Consider the following 13,337-nt stretch of genomic DNA (forward strand, 5'->3'; position numbering starts at 1 on the left):
GCTTAGTCCAGTGCTCTGCACACAGTAAGTGCTCAATAAATACGATTGATTGATTGACTGTCTCTCTATGTTGCCATCTTGTACTTCCCAAGCGCTTAGTCCAGTGCTCTGCACACAGTAAGCGCTCAATAAATACTCTCTCCCCCTGCTAGACTGAGCGCCCGCTGTTGAGTAGGGACTGTCTTTTAGACTGTGAGCCCACTGTTGGGTAGGGACCGTCTCTAGATGTTGCCAACTTGGACTTCCCAAGCGCTTAGTCCAGTGCTCTGCACACAGTAAGCGCTCAATAAATACGATTGATTGATTGACCGTCTCTGTTGCCATCATCCTGTACTTCCCAAGCGCTTAGTCCAGTGCTCTGCACACAGTAAGTGCTCAATAAATACGATTGATTGATTGATTGACCGTCTCTCATGTTGCCACCATCTTGTACTTCCGAAGCGCTTAGCACAGTGCTCTGCACACAGGAAGCGCTCAATAAATACGACTGATTGATTGATTGTCTCTCTATGTTGCCATCATCTTGTCCTTCCCAAGCGCTTAGTCCAGTGCTCTGCACACAGCAAGCGCTCAATAAATACGATTGATGATGATGAATAAATACGGCTGAGTGAATGAATGAATCAAATACAACTGAATGAATGAATGAAGGATGATGATGATGCTTATAAGAGTCGGCTGGGGGTGGGCGGTGCGCGCCCCCGCGGGCCGCCGCAGTCCTAGCGCCGCAGGGCGGGCGGTCGGGAGCGCGCACGCACGCACGCCGGCCGCGCGCGCCCCCTCCCTCCCGCCCTCCCCGGAGCCAGCCAATGAGCGCCGCCCGCCTCGGCCGCGCCCCCTCCGGGCCCGGGACGGGCGGGGCCGCCGGCCAATGGGCAGCGGGCTCCGCCGGGCGGGACGGCCAATGGCGGGCCGGGGGCGGGGCGCGGTTGCCCGGAGACGGGCGGGCCAATGGGGGGGCGCGGGGCGGGGCGCGGTTGCCCGGAGACGCGCGGGCCAATGGGGCGCGGGCGGGCCGCCGGGCACGGAGGGGAGGGGCGGGGGCGCCGTTGCCGGGAGACGCGCGGGCCAATGGGGCGCGGGCGGGCGGTGACGGGCGGGCGGGCGGGCCAACGGGGGGGGCGCGGGGCGGGGCGCGGTTGCCGGGCGACGCGCGGGCCAATGGGGCGCGGGCTCGCGGTGACGGGCGGGCGGGCGGGCCAATGGCGGGGCGCGGGCGGGGCCCGAGGCTCCGAACCCACGGGGCTGCGCCGCCGCCGCCGCCGCCGCGGCTCGTCCCCCCGACAACCGGCAGCGACACGGACGCCGCGAGCAGGTGAGGAAAGGTCGGGGGCGGGGGGGGGGATTGATTGAATGAATGAATGAATGAATGAATGAATGAATCCCCCCCACCCATCCCCCCCATTCTCCCCCACCCCCCCCCACTCTCCCCCATCGCTTAGCACAGTGTTCTGTACGCGGTAAGCGCTCCATAAATAAGATTTAATGAATGAATGAATCCCCCCTTCCCCCCACCCATCGCCCCACTCTCCCCCAGCGCTCAGTAAATACGATTTGATGAATGAATGAATGAATCTCCTCTCCCCCCCCACCCATCCCCCCGCTCTCCCCCCTCCCACCCATGCCCCCCCCCCCACTCTCCCCCATCGCTTAGTACAGTGGCCTGTACGCGGTAAGCGCTCAGTAAATGCGATTTAATGAATGAATGAATGAATGAATGAATGAATCCCCCCCACCCATCCCCCCTCTCCCGCCCCCCATCCCCCCACTCTCCCCCACCCACCCCCCAGCGCTTAGTCCGGGGGTCTACACGCAGTAAGCGCTCAATAAATACGATTCAGTGAATGAATGAATGAATGAATCCCCCCACCTCTGCTCCCCCCATCCCCCCACTCTCCCCCCCCACCCCCCAGCGCTTAGCCCAGTGGTCTGCCCCCAGGAAGCGCTCAATCAACACGATTCAATGAATGAATGAATGCATCCCCCCAACCCCCCCCTCCCCCCTCCCCCCCCATCCCCCAGCGCTTAGCCCAGTGGTCTGCACGCAATTAGCGCTCAATCATGAATGAATGCATCCCCCCACCCTCCCCTCCATCCCCCCACTCTCCCCCCCCCACCCCCCAGCGCTTAGCCCAGTGGTCTGCCCGCAGGAAGCGCTCAATCAACACGATCCAATGACTGAATGCATGAATGCATCCCCCCACCCTCCCCCCATCCCCCCACTCTCCCCCCCCACCCCCCAGCGCTTAGCCCAGTGGTCTGCCCGCAGGAAGCGCTCAATCAACACGATCCAATGACTGAATGCATGAATGCATCCCCCCACCCTCCCCCCATCCCCCCACTCTCTCCCCCCCCACCCCCCAGCGCTTAGCCCAGTGGTCTGCCCGCAGTAGGCGCTCAATCACCACAATCCAATGAATGAATGAATGAATGAATCCCCCCCACTCTGCCCCCCCATTCCCCCGCTCTCCCCCCCCACCCCCCAGCGCTTAGCCCAGTGGTCTGCCCGCAGGAAGCGCTCAATCACCACGATCCAATGAATGGCTGAATGCATGAACGCCCCCATCCCCACTCTCCCCTCCCCCCCATCCCCCAGCGCTTAGCCCAGTGGTCTGCCCGCAGTAAGCGCTCAATCCACACGATTCAATGAATGAATGAATGAATGCATCCCCCCCCAATCCCCCCTTTTCCCCCCCTCCAGGAGGGCGTGGAGCCCCCCTCCTTTGGGCCGGTCCTTCCTCCCTCCCTCCCTTCTGTCCAGAGACAAAGACCCCCCGTTGGCTGCCATGTCCCCCTTCCCTCCCCAACAATAGCCCCCCACCCTGGGGGGATTGGGGGCCTCTTTTCCCAGCCCTGCCCCCCATGTTTTTATGGGGAGGGGGTCTCCCCTCCCCTCCCTTCCCTTCCCTTCCCCTCCCCTCTCTCCCCCTCCTTGGCCTAGGAGAAAGCAGGCCGCCCCCAATCCAAGCCCTTTCTTTTCTTGGCTTCAACCGCCTTGCCCCCAGACCCTTTTTTGGGGGGGGTCTCACTGGGGGGGGGTGGGATCTTTTTGGGGGGGGGGGGGTTAGGGCCCCACGTCAGGCCCGGCCGGATGGGAGCCATTTTCTCCTCCTCCCCCTCCCCTCCGCGGGCGCGAAAAGAAATTTACAATAATAAGAATAATAATGGCCCTGATTAAGCGCCTACTATGCTCCAAGCGCTGTCCTAAGTCGGGTTTCTGCCTCCCTGAGACCGGGGCTTATTTGCGGGGCCCTGGGGAATCCTCCCTCCAGGGCCTGATTCGGTCAGTCGTATTTATTGAGCGCTTACTGTGTGCAGGACACTGGACTAAGCGCTTGGGAAGGACAAGTTGGCAACAGAGACGGTCCCTATTCATTCATTCAGTGGTATTTATTGAGCGCTTACTGTGTGCAGGGCACTGGACTAAGCGCTTGGGAAGTCCAAGTTGGCAACATAGAGAGACGGTCCCTATTCATTCAGTGGTATTTATTGAGCGCTTACTAGTGTGCAGAGCACTGGACTAAGCGCTTGGGAAGTCCAAGTTGGCAACATAGAGAGACGGTCCCTATTTATTCAGTGGTATTTATTGAGCACTTACTGTGTACAGAGCACTGGACGAAGCGCTTGGAAAGTCCAAGTTGGCAACATCTAGAGACGGTCCCCATTCATTCATGCAGTGGTATTTATTGAGCGCTTACTGTGTGCAGAGCACTGGACTAAGCGCTTGGGAAGTCCAAGTTGGCAACGTCTAGAGACGGTCCCCATTCATTCATGCAGTGGTATTTATTGAGCGCTTGCTTACTGTGTGCAGAGCACTGGACTAAGCGCGTGGGAGAAGCAGCGTGGCTCAGTGGAAAGAGCCCGGGCTTTGGAGTCGGAGGTCATGGGTTCAAATCCCAGCTCCGCCAACTGTCAGCTGTGTGACTTTGGGCAAGTCACTTCTCTTCCCTGCGCCTCAGTTACCTCATCTGGAAAATGGGGATTAAGACTGGGAGCCCCCCGTGGGACAACCTGATCACCTTGGAACCTCCCCAGCGCTTAGAACAGTGCTTTGCACATAGTAAGCGCTTAATAAATGCTATCATTATTATACAAATTGGCAAAATCTAGAGACGGTCCCCATTCATTCGTTCAGTGGTATTTATTGAGCGCTTACTGTGTGCAGAGCACTGTACTAAGCGCTTGGGAAGTCCAAGTTGGCAACAGAGAGACGGTCCCTATTCATTCATTCATTCAATCGTATTTATTGAGCGCTTACTGTGTACTAAGCGCTTGGGAAGTCCAAGTTGGCAACATCTAGAGACGGTCCCTACCCAACAGTGGGCTCACAGTCTAGAAGGGGGAGACAGACAACAAAACAAAACATATTAATAAAATAAATAGAATAAATATGTCCCTACCCAACAGTGGGCTCGGAGTCTAGAAGGGGATGATAATAATGGGGGCGACTTGGAAAGTCTATCAGCCCTTCTCCAATCCGGGGAGGGAGGCGCAGTGGTAAAACCAGGAGTTGTGGAAAAAATTCCCATTTCTAGGGGGTCCTTTGGGATGTTTTCTCCCCTTCCCCATTAGCCGGACGGGGGTCAGCCAGTAACCCACCACTCTTTGTTCCCCCCATCAGTTGGAAGTGGGGTCTCGGATTTAGGGTCTGTAAAACCTCCAGAGGTAACCAGTAGTTGTGGAAAAAATTCCCATTTCTAGGAGGTCTTTTGGAGAGTTTTCTCCCCTTCCCCATTAGCCAGAGGGGGTTCAATCATTAACTCACCACCCTTTTTTTCCCCCCCATCAATTGGAAGTGGGGTCTCAGATTTAGGGTCTGTAAAACCTCCAGAAGTATCCGGTAGTTGTGGAAAAAATTCCCATTTCTAGGGAGTTCTTTGGGGTGTTTTCTCCCCTTCCCCATTAGCCAAAGGGGGGTCAGTCAGTAACCCACCGCCCTTTTTTCTCCCCATCAATTGGAAGCAAGGTCTCGGATTTAGGGCCTGTAAAACCTCCAGAGGTAACCAGTAGTTGTGGAAAAATTCCCATTTCTAGGGGGTCCTTTGGAGAGTTTTCTCCCCTTCCCCATTAGCCGGATGGGGGGTCAGTCAGTAACCCACTGCCCTTTTTTCCCCCCATCAGTCGGAAGCAGGGTCTCGGATTTAGGGCCTGTAAAACCTCCAGAAGTAACCAGTAGTTGTGGAAAAAATTCCCATTTCTAGGGCGTCCTTTGGGGTGTTTTCTCCCCTTCCCCATTAGCCGGAGGGGTTCAGTCAGTAATCCACTGCCCTTTTTTCCCCCCATCAGTTGGAAGTGAGGGTCTCTGATTTAGGGTCTGTAAAATCTCCAGAGGTAACCAGTAGTTGTGGAAAAAATTCCCATTTCTAGGGCGTCCTTTGGGGTGTTTTCTCCCCTTTCCCATTAGCCGGAGGGGGGTCAGTCAGTAACCCACCACGCTTTGTTCTCCCCATCGGTTGGTAGTGGGGTCCCAGATTTAGGGTCTGTAAAACCTCCAGAAGTATCCAGTGGTTGTGGAAAAAATTCCCATTTCTAGGGAGTCCTTTGGAGAGTTTTCTCCCCTTCCCCATTAGCCAGAGGGGGTTCAATCATTAACTCACCACCCTTCCCCCCCCCCCCCCATCAATTGGAAGCGGGGTCTCATATTTAGGGTCTGTAAAACCTCCAGAGGTAACCAGTAGTTGTGGAAAAAATTCCCATTTCTAGGGGGTCCTTTGGAGAGTTTTCTCCCCTTCCCCATTAGCCGGAGGGGGGTCAGTCAGTAACCCACCACCCTTTTTTCCCCCCATCAATTGGAAGCAAGGTCTCGGATTTAGGGTCTGTAAAACCTCCAGAAGTGACCAGTAATTGTGGAAAAATTCCCATTTCTAGGGCGTCCTTTGGGGTGTTTTCTCCCCTTCCCCATTAGCCGGAGGGGTTCAGTCAGTAACCCACCACCCTTTTCTCCCCCCATCAATCGGAAGCGGGGTCTCGGATTTAGGGTCTGTAAAACCTCCAGAGGTAACCAGTCGTTGTGGAAAAAATTCCCATTTCTAGGGGGTCCTTTGGAGAGTTTTCTCCCCTTCCCCATTAGCCGGAGGGGGGTCAGTCAGTAACCCACTGCCCTTTTTTCCCCCCATCAATCGGAAGCGGGGTCTCGGATTTAGGGCCTGTAAAACCTCCAGAAGTGACCAGTAATTGTGGAAAAATTCCCATTTCTAGGGCGTCCTTTGGGGTGTTTTCTCCCCTTCCCCATTAGCCGGAGGGGTTCAGTCAGTAACCCACCACCCTTTTCTCCCCCCATCAATCGGAAGCGGGGTCTCGGATTTAGGGTCTGTAAAACCTCCAGAGGTAACCAGTCGTTGTGGAAAAAATTCCCATTTCTAGGGGGTCCTTTGGAGAGTTTTCTCCCCTTCCCCATTAGCCGGAGGGAGGTCAGTCAGTAACCCACTGCCCTTTTTTCCCCCCATCAATCGGAAGCGGGGTCTCGGATTTAGGGCCTGTAAAACCTCCAGAAGTGACCAGTAATTGTGGAAAAATTCCCATTTCTAGGGCGTCCTTTGGGGTGTTTTCTCCCCTTCCCCATTAGCCGGAGGGGTTCAGTCAGTAACCCACCACCCTTTTCTCCCCCCATCAATCGGAAGCGGGGTCTCGGATTTAGGGTCTGTAAAACCTCCAGAGGTAACCAGTCGTTGTGGAAAAAATTCCCATTTCTAGGGGGTCCTTTGGAGAGTTTTCTCCCCTTCCCCATTAGCCGGAGGGGGGTCAGTCAGTAACCCACTGCCCTTTTTTCCCCCCATCAATCGGAAGCGGGGTCTCGGATTTAGGGCCTGTAAAACCTCCAGAAGTGACCAGTAATTGTGGAAAAATTCCCATTTCTAGGGCGTCCTTTGGGGTGTTTTCTCCCCTTCCCCATTAGCCGGAGGGGTTCAGTCAGTAACCCACCACCCTTTTCTCCCCCCATCAATCGGAAGCGGGGTCTCGGATTTAGGGTCTGTAAAACCTCCAGAGGTAACCAGTCGTTGTGGAAAAAATTCCCATTTCTAGGGGGTCCTTTGGAGAGTTTTCTCCCCTTCCCCATTAGCCGGAGGGGGGTCAGTCAGTAACCCACCGCCCTTTTTTCCCCCCATCAATCGGAAGCGGGGTCTCGGATTTAGGGCCTGTAAAACCTCCAGAAGTGACCAGTAATTGTGGAAAAATTCCCATTTCTAGGGCGTCCTTTGGGGTGTTTTCTCCCCTTCCCCATTAGCCGGAGGGGTTCAGTCAGTAACCCACCACCCTTTTCTCCCCCCATCAATCGGAAGCGGGGTCTCGGATTTAGGGTCTGTAAAACCTCCAGAGGTAACCAGTCGTTGTGGAAAAAATTCCCATTTCTAGGGGGTCCTTTGGAGAGTTTTCTCCCCTTCCCCATTAGCCGGAGGGGGGTCAGTCAGTAACCCACCGCCCTTTTTTCCCCCCATCAATCGGAAGCAAGGTCTCGGATTTAGGGTCTGTAAAACCTCCAGAAGTGACCAGTAATTGTGGAAAAATTCCCATTTCTAGGGCGTCCTTTGGGGTGTTTTCTCCCCTTCCCCATTAGCCGGAGGGGTTCAGTCAGTAACCCACCACCCTTTTCTCCCCCCATCAATCGGAAGCGGGGTCTCGGATTTAGGGTCTGTAAAACCTCCAGAGGTAACCAGTCGTTGTGGAAAAAATTCCCATTTCTAGGGGGTCCTTTGGAGAGTTTTCTCCCCTTCCCCATTAGCCGGAGGGGGTTCAATCATTAACTCATCACCCTATTCCCCCCCCGCCCCCCCTCAATTGGAAGTGGGGTCTCGGATTTAGGGTCCGTGAAACCTTCAGAAGTCCAGATTTCACTCTAAAGGTCTCCAAGGGTTAGTTTCGCTAGCCCCTTCGGCCCAGATTAAAAGCGGAGCAGCCCGGCCTAGTGGCCGGAACCCCGGCCTGGGAGACAGAAGGTCATGGGTTCGGATCCCGACTCCGCCACTTGTCTGCCGGGGTGGCTTTGGACAAGTCACTTCTCTGGGCCTCAGTTCCCTCCTCTGGAAAGCCCCAGAAGAAAATGGATCCAGCCCAATTTGCTTGTAGAAGCAGCATGGCCCAGTGGAAAGAGCCCGGGCTTTGGAGTGAGAAGTCACAGGTTCAAATCCCGGCTCCTCCAATTGTCAGCTGTGTGACTTTGGGCAAGTCACTTCACTTCTCTGGGCCTCAGTGACCTCATCCGGAAAATGGGGATGAAGACTGTGAGCCCCCCGTGGGACAACCCGATCACCTTGTAACCTCCCCAGAGCTTAGAACGGTGCTTTGCACATAGCAAGCGCTTAATAAATGCCATTATTATTATTATTATTGTAACCTGATCACCTTGTAACCTCCCCAGAGCTTAGAACAGTGCTTTACACAAAGTAAGCGCTTAATAAATGCCATTATTATTATTATTATTGTAACCTGATCACCTTGTAACCTCCCCAGAGCTTAGAACAGTGCTTTACACAAAGTAAGCGCTTAATAAATGCCATTATTATTATTATTATTGTATCCACCCCGGCGTTTAGTGCAGCGCCTGGCTCACAGTGAGTGCTTAACAAATGCCACAATTGCTGTTATTACTATAATCAATAAAAGGTGGGCTGGCCAGAGGTGGGGGTAAAGACTTGGGGTTGTCGTGAGTGACGGACTGTAGGATAATTCGGGGTGTGCGTGGGTGACACACTGTGCCCTCCATGTGCAGGAACATGGCTGTTGCGGAGAGATTTCGAGGGAGACCATCTCGGAGGGAGAGGGGCTTTCTGCATATTTGTGCGTGTTTCACCCCCTGCCACCCAAAACATTCATTCAATTGTATTTATTGAGCGCTTCCTGTGTGCAGAGCTCTGTTTCCTTAGACTGGGCCGCTCCGCGGTCCAAGTTCTTGCCATCTGGAGCCCCAGAGAGGGAGGCCCCCCGATTGCTGCTGAATTTTGCTGCCTCCTTAGCTGAGCGTCAGAGAGCAAGGGGAAAACCCTCCCAAGCAATCATCCGTCCATCAATCAATCAATCCATTTCTTGGAGCAAATGGTGGGCAGGATGGGGGCTGTGCTTATAATGGTGATGATTTGCATCGAAGCCATCTGCACCTCTCCCCCTCTCTGCCTCCCCTTCCCCCATCTCCCTTTCCGCACCTCTGTCTCTCTTTCCCCCTCTGTCTCCCTTTTCCCCCTCTGACTCCCTTTTCCTCCGTCTCCCTTCCCCCGTCTCCCTTTCCCCCCTCTGTCTCCCTTTTCCCCCTCCCTGTCTTCCTTTTCCCTCTTCCTCCCTTTTCCCTCTCCCTTTCCCCCTCTGTCTCCCTTTCCCCCTCTCTGTCTCCCTTTCCCCCCCGTCTCCCTTTCCCCCCTCTGTCTCCCTTTCTCCCCCCGTCTCCCTTTCCTCCCCGTCTCCCTTTCCTCCCGCTGTCTCCCTTTCCTCCCGCTGTCTCCCTTTCCTCCCTCTGTCTCCCTTTCCTCCCTCTGTCTCCCTTTCCTCCCTCTGTCTCCCTTTCCTCCCTCTGTCTCCCTTTCCTCCCTCTGTCTCCTTTTCCTCCCTCTGTCTCCCTTCCCTCCCTCTGTCTCCCTTCCCCCCATCTCCCTTTCCCCCTCTCTGTGTCCCTTTCCCCCCTCTGTCTCCCTTTCCCCCCCGTCTCCCTGTTCCCCTGTTCCCGTCTCCCTGCTCCCCTATCTCCCTGTTCCCGTCTCCCTTTTCCCCGTCTCCCTTCCCCCCATCTTCCTTCCCACCCCGTCTCCCTTTTCCCCCCGTCTCCCTGTTCCCCTGTCCCCCTGTTCCCATCTCCCTTTTCCCCGTCTTCCTTTTTCCCCTCTCTGTCTCCCTTTTCCCCCCGTCTCCCTTTCCCCCCTCTGTCTCCCTTTCCCCCCTCTGCCTCCCTTTCCCCCCTCTGCCTCCCTTTCCCCCTTCTGCCTCCCTCTCCCCCGTTTCCCTTCCCCGTCTCCCCTTTCCCCCATCTGTCTCCCTTTCCCTGTCTGTCTTCCTTTCCCTTATCTCCCTTTCCCTGTTCCCCCCTCCCCTGTCTCCCTTTCCCCATCTGTCTCCTTTTCCCCTGTGTGTCTTCCTTTCTTCCTGTCTCCTATCGCCCTTTCCCCATCTCCCTTCCCCAGCCCTGTCTCCCTCCCCGCCCCCCCCCCCGTCTCCCTTCCCTGCCCTCTGTCTCCCTTCCCCCCACTTCCCCGCTCTGTCTCCCTTCCCTGCCCTCTGTCTCCCTTCCCCCCACTTCCCCACTCTGTCTCCCTTCCCCCCACCCGTCTCCCTTTCCCCCCTCTGTGTCTCCCTTTCCCCCCTCTGTGTCTCCCTTTCCCCCCATGTCTCCCTTTCCCCCCGTGTCTCCCTTTCCCCCTCTCTGTCTCCCTTTCCCCCTCTCTGTCTCCCTTTCCCCCTCTCTGTCTCCCTTTCCCCCTCTCTGTCTCCCTTTCCCCCCCTCTGTCTCCCTTTCCCCCCCTCTGTCTCCCTTTTCCCTCTGTCTCCCTTTTCCCTCTCTGTCTCCCTTTTCCCTCTCTGTCTCCCTTTCCCCCCCCTGTCCCCCTACCCCCGTCTCCCTTTTCCCCCTCTGTACCTCCCTTTCCCACCGTCTGTATCTCCCTCCCCCCGCCCCCCGTCTCCCTTTCCCCCCCCTCTGTCTCCCCTTTCCCCCTCTCTGGCTCCCTTTTCCCCCACCCCGTCTCCCTTTTCCCCCCCTCTCTGTCTCCCTTTTCCCCCTCTGTGTCTCCCTTTGCCCCCTCTGTGTCTCCCTTTGCCCCCTCTGTGTCTCCCTTTGCCCCCTCTGTGTCTCCCTTTGCCCCCTTATGTCTTCCTTCCCCCCCGTCTCCCTTTTCCCCCTCTATATCCCTTTTCCCCCTTATGTCTCCCTCCCCCCATCTCCCTTTTCCCCCCGTCTCCCTTTTCCCCCCTCTGTCTCCCTTTTCCCCCCTCTATCTCCCTTTTCCCCCCTCTGTCTCCCTTTTCCCCCCTTTGTCTCCCCTTTCCCCCCTCCGCCTCCCCTTTCCCCCCTCTGTCTCCCTTTTCCCCCCCATCTCTCTCCCCCCCCCATCTCCCTTCCCCCCCCATCTCCCTTTTCCCCCTCTCATGTCTCCCTTTTCCCCCTTCCGGCTCCCTGTGTCCCTTTCCCGGCCCCCTGTGTCCGTCTGTCCGCCTGTGTGTGTGTGTGTGTCCCCCCGCTCCGGTCCCAGCCCGTAGCCTGTCTTGTGAAAGAGTTGGCCCGGTCGCCAGGCCCGTCAGGAGGTGCTGAGAAGGAAAACCTCCGGGACGGGAGATGTCCGCAACAGGATGGACCCTTTCCCGTTGCCCGGTTCTCGCCGAGTTGTTGTTAACTGTGATATTGGCTAATAATAATGATGGTATTTGCTGAATGCCTATTAGGTGCCAGGCACTGTACTAAGCGCATTTCATAAGCGCGTAGCGCTGTACAGATACAGTCTGCGACACCCTGTCCCTCCCACACAGGGTCCACATTCATTCATTCAATCGTATTTCTCGTATTGAGAAGCAAGGTGGCTCAGTGGAAAGAACCCGGGCTTGGGAGTTCAGGGGTCATGGGTTCGAATCCCAGCTCCGCCACTTGTCAGCCGTGTGACCTTGGGCAAGTCACTTCACTTCTCTGGGCCTCAGTGACCTCATCTGGAAAATGGGGGTTAAGACTGTAAGCCCCATGTGGGACAACCTGATCACCTTGTATCCCCCAATCGCTTAGAGCAGTGCTTTGCACATAGTAAGCGCTTAACAAATACCATCATTATTATTATTATTATTTATTGAGCGCTTTCTGTGTGCAGAGCACTGTATACTAAGCGTGTGGGAAGTACAATTCGGTAATTGCAAGGGGGAGCAGAACAGGTAGCGAATCTCCATTTTACCATTAGGAAATGGAGGCACGGGAATTTAGCATCACCCAGTTGGCAGTCAATCTGTCAGTGGTGTTTATTGAGCGCTTACTGCTAAACGCTTGGGAGAAGACAGTTGAAGGGAACTTGTCAGCTGTGTGACCTTGTTCAAGTCCCTTAACTTCTCTGTGCCTTAGTTACCTCATCTGTAAAATGGGGATTAAGGCTGTAAGCCCCACGTGGGACACCGTGATCACCTTGTATCCCCCAAGCGCTTAGAGCAGTGCTTCGCACATAGTAAGCGCTTAACAAATACCATCATTATTATTTATTGAGCACTTTCTGTGTGCAGAGCACTGTATACTAAGCGTGTGGGAAGTACAATTCGGTAATTGCAAGGGGGAGCAGAACAGGTAGCGAATCTCCATTTTACCGTTAGGAAACGGAGGCACGGGAACTTAGCGTCACGCAGTCGGCAGTCAATCCGGCAGTGGTGTTTATTGAGCACTTAGTGCTAAACGCTTGGGAGAAGACAGTCGAACAGAACTTGTCAGCTGTGTGACCTTGTTCAAGCCCCTTAACTTCTCTGTGCCTCAGTTACCTCGTCTGTAAAATGGGGATTAAGACTGTAAGCCCCACGTGGGACAACCTGATCACCTTGTATCCCCCAAGCGCTTAGAGCAGTGTTTTGCACATAGTAAGCGCTTAACAAATACCATCATTATTATTTATTGAGCGCTTTCTGTGTGCAGAGCACTGTATACTAAGCACGTGGGAAGTACAATTCGGTAATTGCAAAGGGGAGCCAGGACAGGTGGCAAATCTCCATTTTACCATTAGGAAACGGAGGCACGGGAACTTACTCAGCATCACCCAGTCGGCAGTCAATCCGTCAGTGGTGTTTATTGAGCGCTTAGTGGTAAACGCTTGGGAGAAGACAAGTTGAACGGAATTGAATTGTAGGCCATCGGCGACTGTCAGCTTGTTGTGGGCAGGGAACGTGTCTCCTAATTATCGTGGCGTACTCTCCCGAGAGCCTAGTAGAGTGGTCACTTGCTTCATTTTGTTGTCCATCTCCCCCCTTCTAGACTGCGAGCCCATTCCAGCGCTTAGAACAGTGCTTTGCACATACTAAGCGCTTAATAAATGCCATTATTATTATTATTATTGTTGTTGGGGAGGGATTATCTCCATCTGTTGCCCAGTTGTAGTTTTCCAAGCGCTTCGTCCAGTGCTCCGCACACAGTAAGCGCTCCATAAATACGACCGAATGAATGCCCTGCCCGAAGAGAAGCAGCGTGGCTCAGTGGAAAGAGCCTGGGCTTTGGAGGCGGAGATCATGGGTTCAAATCCCGGCTGTTCAGGGATGTTCAGGGAACGATGGGTGTTCAGGGAACAGTGAGGTGTCAAAAAAGGAAGTAGAGCCTTGTGGGGCCTGCAGGCCTGGCTTGGCTCTTAAGATTCCCTCACATCAATCAATCAGTCAGTCAATCAATCAATACTTGAGGGTTCATTGTG

General features: G+C 55.0%; 1 protein-coding gene across 4 annotated transcripts in view; it reads left to right on the plus strand.

Annotated features, from left to right (window-relative positions):
- Positions 1-1,247: 1,247 nt before the first annotated feature.
- Positions 1,248-13,337, plus strand: part of MYH10 (myosin heavy chain 10) — a 190,592-nt gene continuing 178,502 nt past the window's right edge. For all 4 annotated transcript variants that reach the window (XM_038749864.1, XM_038749866.1, XM_038749865.1 and 1 more), the window contains exon 1: positions 1,248-1,315. The gene's annotated coding sequence lies outside the window, so the exon portion shown is untranslated. The remainder of the gene's footprint in view (positions 1,316-13,337) is intronic.

This window comes from Tachyglossus aculeatus, chromosome 8 (assembly GCF_015852505.1).
Source record: "Tachyglossus aculeatus isolate mTacAcu1 chromosome 8, mTacAcu1.pri, whole genome shotgun sequence".
Lineage (NCBI taxonomy): Eukaryota > Metazoa > Chordata > Mammalia > Monotremata > Tachyglossidae > Tachyglossus > Tachyglossus aculeatus.